Source organism: Lampetra planeri, unplaced genomic scaffold (genome assembly GCF_965212315.1).
Source record: "Lampetra planeri unplaced genomic scaffold, kcLamPlan1.2.h2 scaffold_802, whole genome shotgun sequence".
NCBI lineage: Eukaryota > Metazoa > Chordata > Hyperoartia > Petromyzontiformes > Petromyzontidae > Lampetra > Lampetra planeri.
In genome coordinates this window covers 26,947-34,907 of record NW_027615624.1, presented here as the reverse complement: position 1 = coordinate 34,907, position 7,961 = coordinate 26,947, and positions in this window count along the sequence as shown.

Here is a 7,961-nt window from a genome sequence, read left to right as displayed (position 1 = left end):
TCACCATTCTGGTCGCACTGTATGTACAGTGAGAGTAGCGTGCTGTGTTTTTTTTTGTTATCGTTAGCGATGATTTCGTTGTTTTTTAAATTGACCCCCACAAAAAAACAAAAAATAAAAAAACCCAAAAAAAACCCAAACAAGGTAGCACAAGTTGCGCACGATAACAGTAACTTGTTAGTTGTTTGTTTAAATTTGCGAGAGAGTTGTTAAAAGTTACGTAACGGGTGGTTGGTTTGCGTTAAGTTTGCGAAGTTGTGAGGCCTATTAGGGGTGGGGTGGGGGGGGTCCAGGATTTATCCATCGATTTATAATGAGACACAAACTTTGACAAACTTAATAGTTCGCAAGTTCGTTGCCTTCGCCTATTTTTTGTTAAGTCAGAATGTGTCGATGTTGTGGTTGTCTCTTAGCTGTCAATTCTTAACCACAATCACAGAACAATTCAGAGATAATTCGTCCGTTATAAATGTCAACGTTCATCCTATAAAGTTCCATGACACTCACCACTAGCACACTCACCACTAGTACACTCACCACTAGCACACTCACCACTACTCACCACTACTCACCACTAGTCACCACTAGTACACTCACCACTACTCACCACTAGTCACCACTAGCACACTCGCCACTAGCACACTCACCACTAGTACACTCACCACTAGCACACTCACCACTAGCACACTCGCCACTAGCACACTCACCACTAGTACACTCACCACTAGTACACTCACCACTAGCACACTCACCACTAGTACACTCGCCACTAGCACACTCGCCACTAGCACACTCACCACTAGCACACTCACCACTAGCACACTCACCACTAGTACACTCACCACTAGTACACTCACCACTACTCACCACTACTCACCACTAGTACACTCACCACTACTCACCACTACTCACCACTAGTCACCACTAGCACACTCGCCACTAGCACACTCGCCACTAGCACACTCGCCACTAGCACACTCACCACTAGCACACTCACCACTAGTACACTCACCACTAGCACACTCACCACTAGTACACTCACCACTAGCACACTCACCACTAGCACACTCACCACTAGCACACTCACCACTAGTACACTCACCACTAGCACACTCACCACTAGTACACTCACCACTACTCACCACTACTCACCACTAGTCACCACTAGTACACTCACCACTACTCACCACTACTCACCACTAGTCACCACTAGTCGCCACTAGCACACTCGCCACTAGCACACTCGCCACTAGCACACTCGCCACTAGCACACTCACCACTAGCACACTCACCACTAGTACACTCACCACTACTCACCACTACTCACCACTACTCACCACTAGTCACCACTAGTCACCACTAGTCGCCACTAGCACACTCGCCACTAGCACACTCGCCACTAGCACACTCGCCACTAGCACACTCGCCACTAGCACACTCACCACTAGCACACTCACCACTAGTACACTCACCACTACTCACCACTACTCACCACTAGTCACCACTAGTCACCACTAGTCGCCACTAGCACACTCGCCACTAGCACACTCGCCACTAGCACACTCACCACTAGCACACTCACCACTAGCACACTCACCACTAGCACACTCACCACTAGTACACTCACCACTACACTCATCAGTACACTCGCCACTAGTACACTCGCCACTAGTACACTCGCCACTAGTACACTCACCACTAGTACACTCACCACTACACTCACCACTACTACACTCACCACTAGCACACTCACCACTACACTCACCACTACACTCACCACCACTACACTCACCACCAGTACACTCATCACTACACTCACCACTAGTACACTCACCACTAGCACACTCACCACTAGTACACTCACCACTAGTACACTCACCACTACTCACCACGACTCACCACTAGTCACCACTAGTACACTCACCACTACTCACCACTACTCACCACTAGTCACCACTAGTCACCACTAGTACACTCGCCACTAGCACACTCGCCACTAGCACACTCGCCACTAGCACACTCGCCACTAGCACACTCACCACTAGTACACTCACCACTAGCACACTCACCACTAGCACACTCACCACTAGTACACTCACCACTAGTACACTCACCACTACTCACCACTACTCACCACTAGTCACCACTAGTACACTCACCACTACTCACCACTACTCACCACTAGTCACCACTAGTACACTCGCCACTAGCACACTCACCACTAGCACACTCACCACTAGCACACTCACCACTAGCACACTCACCACTAGCACACTCACCACTAGCACACTCACCACTAGCACACTCACCACTAGTACACTCACCACTACTCACCACTACTCACCACTAGTCACCACTAGTACACTCACCACTACTCACCACTACTCACCACTAGTCACCACTAGTCACCACTAGTACACTCGCCACTAGCACACTCGCCACTAGCACACTCGCCACTAGCACACTCGCCACTAGTACACTCACCACTACTCACCACTACTCACCACTAGTCACCACTAGTCACCACTAGCACACTCACCACTAGCACACTCACCACTAGCACACTCACCACTAGCACACTCACCACTAGCACACTCACCACTACACTCATCAGTACACTCGCCACTAGTACACTCGCCACTAGTACACTCACCACTAGTACACTCACCACTAGTACACTCACCACTACACTCACCACTACTACACTCACCACTAGCACACTCACCACTACACTCACCACTACACTCACCACCACTACACTCACCACTAGTACACTCATCACTACACTCACCACTAGTACACTCACCACTAGCACACTCACCACTAGTACACTCACCACTAGTACACTCACCACTACTCACCACGACTCACCACTAGTCACCACTAGTACACTCACCACTACTCACCACTACTCACCACTAGTCACCACTAGTCACCACTAGTACACTCGCCACTAGCACACTCGCCACTAGCACACTCGCCACTAGCACACTCACCACTAGTACACTCACCACTAGCACACTCACCACTAGCACACTCACCACTAGCACACTCACCACTAGTACACTCACCACTTGTACACTCACCACTAGTACACTCACCACTACACTCATCAGTACACTCACCACTAGTACACTCGCCACTAGTACACTCACCACTAGTACACTCACCACTAGTACACTCACCACTAGTACACTCACCACTACACTCACCACTACTACACTCACCACTAGCACACTCACCACTACACTCACCACTACACTCACCACCACTACACTCACCACTAGTACACTCATCACTACACTCACCACTAGTACACTCACCACTAGTACACTCACCACTACACTCACCACTAGCACACTCACCACTACTACACTCACCACCACTACACTCACCACTAGTACACTCACCACCACTACACTCACCACCACTACACTCACCACTAGTACACTCACCACTAGTACACTCACCACTACACTCACCACTAGCACACTCACCACTACTACACTCACCACTAGTACACTCACCACTAGTACACTCACCACCACTACACTCACCACTAGTACACTCACCACTAGTACACTCATCACTACACTCACCACTAGTACACTCACCACTAGTACACTCATCACTACACTCACCACTAGTACACTCACCACTAGTACACTCATCACTACACTCACCACTAGTACACTCACCACTAGTACACTCATCACTACACTCACCACTAGTACACTCACCACTAGTACACTCACCACTAGTACACTCATCACTACACTCACCACTAGTACACTCACCACTAGTACACTCATCACTACACTCACCACTAGTACACTCACCACTAGTACACTCACCACTAGCACACTCACCACTAGCATACCAATACACTCCCCACTAGTACACTCACCACCACACTCACCACTAGTACACTCACTACTACACTCACCACGAGTACACTCACCACTACTCACCACTAGTCACCACTAGTACACTCACCACTAGTACACTCACCACTACACTCCACACTACTACAATCATCACTACACTCATCACTAGTACACTCACCACTACACTCACCACTACTACACTCACCACTACTACACTCACCACTACTACACTCACCACTAGTACACTCACCACTACACTCACCACTAGTACACTCACCACTAGTACACTCACCACTCCACTCACCACTACACTCACCACTAGTACACTCACCACTAGTACACTCACCACCACTACACTCACCACCAGTACACCCACCACTAGTACACTCACCACCACTACACTCACCACTAGTACACTCACCACCACTACACTCACCACTAGTACACTCACCACTAGTACACTCACCACCACTACACTCACCACCAGTACACTCACCACTAGTACACTCACCACTACACTCACCACTACTCTCACCACTAGTACACTCACCACTAGTACACTCACCACCACTACACTCACCACTAGTACACTCACCACCACTACACTCACCACTAGTACACTCACTACTACACTCACCACTAGTACACTCACCACTAGTACACTCACCATGACACTCCCCACGAGTACACTCACCACTAGTACACTCACCACTAGTACACCCACCATTACACTCACCACTAGTACACTCACCACCACTACACTCACCACTAGTACACTCACCACTAGTACACTCACCACTACACTCACCACTACTACACTCACCACTAGCACACTCACCACTACACTCACCACTACACTCACCACTACTACACTCACCACTAGTACACTCACCACTAGTACACTCACCACTACTACACTCACCACCAGTACACTCACCACCTGTACACTCACCACTAGTACACTCACCACTAGTACACTCACCACTAATACACTCACTAATACACTCACTAGTACACTCACCACTAGTACACTTACCACTACTACACTCACCACTACTACACTCACCACTACACTCACCACTACTACACTCACCACTAGCACACTCACCACTACACTCACCACTACACTCACAACTACTACACTCACCACTAGTACACTCACCACTACTACACTCACCACTAGTACACTCACCACTACTACACTCACCACCAGTACACTCACCACCAGTACACTCACCACCTGTACACTCACCACTACACTCACCACTAGTACACTCACCACTAGTACACTCACCACGAGTACACTCACCACTACACTCAGCACTAGTACACTCACCACTACACTCACCACCACTACACCCACCACCACTACGCCCACCACCACTACACTCACAACTACACTCACCAATTCTACACTCACCACTACCACACTCACCACTACACTCACCACTTCTACACTCACCACTACCACACTCACCACTACACTCACCACTGGTACACTCACCACTGGTACACCCACCACCACTGCACCCACCACCACTACACTCACCACTTCTACACTCACCACTTCTACTACTAGTACACTCACCACTACACTCACCACTACTACACCCACCACCACTACACTCACCACGAGTACACTCACCACTACATACCTGTCAACCCCTTATCAGGGCCTACTTTATTACAGACCAATTAAGACCTTATTGGTCACCTCGTGCTCCTTATAAATCTGAACGTTCATCCTACAAAGTAGCCATCACAAGGGAGAAACACAAACACACACAAACTTGTGGGTTTTATTGCCAAGCATTGAAACGGCTGTTACGCCGTATGGACCTTAAAATAATGAAATAAATCACGACGTTTCAATCTCAACACAAGCAATCGTCATCAGGTGGGACAACCACAGCAAGAAAAACAATTAACCTGTAAAAGCAAAGTTTTTCACTATAAATCCTTTATATGCGTGGCATCGGTTTTATTTTATTATTAATTTCTATTCTTCTTGAGTAAGAGTTTCATTTTGATCACATTGGTATTTTAAATTAAATATGAACATTTTTTTTCCTAAAAAGTGGAACATTTTGGAACATTTTTTTCACGAAAATAAATTGTCACGCACAACGAGTCTGTGTGCAAAATGTCAGCTCGATTGGAGCACGGGAAGTGGGTTAAAAAACGACCGAAAGATTTGCACGGTCGTAAGCGCGCAAGCAAGCAAGTGAACTTACTATAAAGGATTAAAAAAACTGCTGATGATTGCTTGTGTTGCGCCCGAAACGTCATTTATTTTACTATTTTTTCTACCCACGTGACTTTACCTAAAGAACTAAAGAGTAGATGGATTCCTGAAACCACCACAGCTTAAAATCAAGATTATCGGAGCATGTTTTTTTTTGTTTGCATTCTGACCACAGGCATTGCGGTTATCGCAGACAATGATTCCTCATGAAAAGTTTCAGTTTGGTGTTTTAACATCTTAACACAACTGCTTTGTTGCCAGATAAAAGGGGGAAAACAATTTCCTCCGTACAAGAATACGGGGTAAACCCGTATGGGTTGACACGGTATTTAAGTAACAACTTCATTGTCAATTTTTGTTACTGGTAGGAAACTCCTGGTTCCACCAGCCCACAGGGGATTATTGTGTCCGTCCGTCCGTCGTGCAGGGAGGAGCTGGTGGGGGAGGGGAGGGGGTGGGGAGGGGCTGGGTGGGGAGGGGCTGGGTGAGGAGGGTGGGGCTGTGAGGGGAAGGGTGGGGCTGGGTGGGGAGGGGCTGGGTGGGGGGAGGGTGGGGCTGTGTGGGGGGAGTGTGGGGGGGGGGGTGGGGCTGGGTGGGGAGGGGCTGGGTGGGGAGGGCTGGGTGGGGAGGGTGGGCAGGGGCTGGGTGAGGCTGGATGGGGGGTGGGAGGGGTGGGGCTGGGTGGGGAGGGGCTGGTCACCCCGTGGTGCCCTTATAAAACTCAACGTTTAACCTACTCACGCCGGCTTGTGCCCGCCCTCACAGTCGGCCATATTTGCGGAATACACCACGCCGCCGTTGACCCTGCAGGCCATTGACCGAGCAACCCAACGTTCCTACCAGCTCCCTCCGCAGGACAATGTGTTTAAAGAACTGCAGCTTATTATCCGGTGTCTGCCGTGCGAGAAGGGGGGAGTGGGAAATTCGATTCGTGTAACTTTGTTAATCTTATTCTTCGGTAAAGTCACGTAGAAGGGAAATAATAAAGTAACGAAAATCAAGCAACAAGAATATGAATCCCTGCAGTCACGAAAGCTTTAAATCGAAATGTGTTCATCTTCTTGTGCGTTCACTCCATGTGAGGCCTGCACACGTTATCTGTGTAACCTTATTGGGAGCTTAAATTTCGATTTAAAGCTTTCGTGACTGCAGGGATTCATCTTCTTGGTTCTTTCGGTAAAGTCACGTAGAAGGGAAGTAATAAAATAATAAAAATAAAGCATAGTACAATAATTATTTTATTATGTTGAATTTTTCATATTTTATTAAATTAAAGAAAACATAATAAAATAAATATTTTATTATGTTTTATTTTTATTATTGTATTCCCTTCTACGTGACTTTACCGAAAGAACCAAGAAGACTTATTGGGAGCGTCCTATTAATGATATTTTTTTAAATCTTCGTGCGGGATTAGATTTGATAGACCCATATTGTGGGGTGCCGTCTTATACTCCGGAATCGGCGTTAACATGTGAGACCAAATCCGTATAACTTGGATAATCTTGATAACAGGATTTTGGGGTAGTCCATAAATGACGTCACGCGATTTTGGACGATTTTTGACCGCCCCCCCCTCGTCACAAAAAGTCAGACCCCCTTAAATATGACGTTACAAAGCTTTCACCCTCCCCCCCAAAAAAAAATAAAACATGCTTCAAATCGCTTTAAACTATTGTCATTGTAGTGCGTATTTAATGTGGCGCTGCACTCTGATGTTGTAGGAGAAAACATTTATTAAAAAGTCTTTTTAATTAAGTAGAACGTGTTGTCTATATTTATTTCAAGTTGCGCATTTTGATGTGACGTCACATTTCTCAAACCCCGCC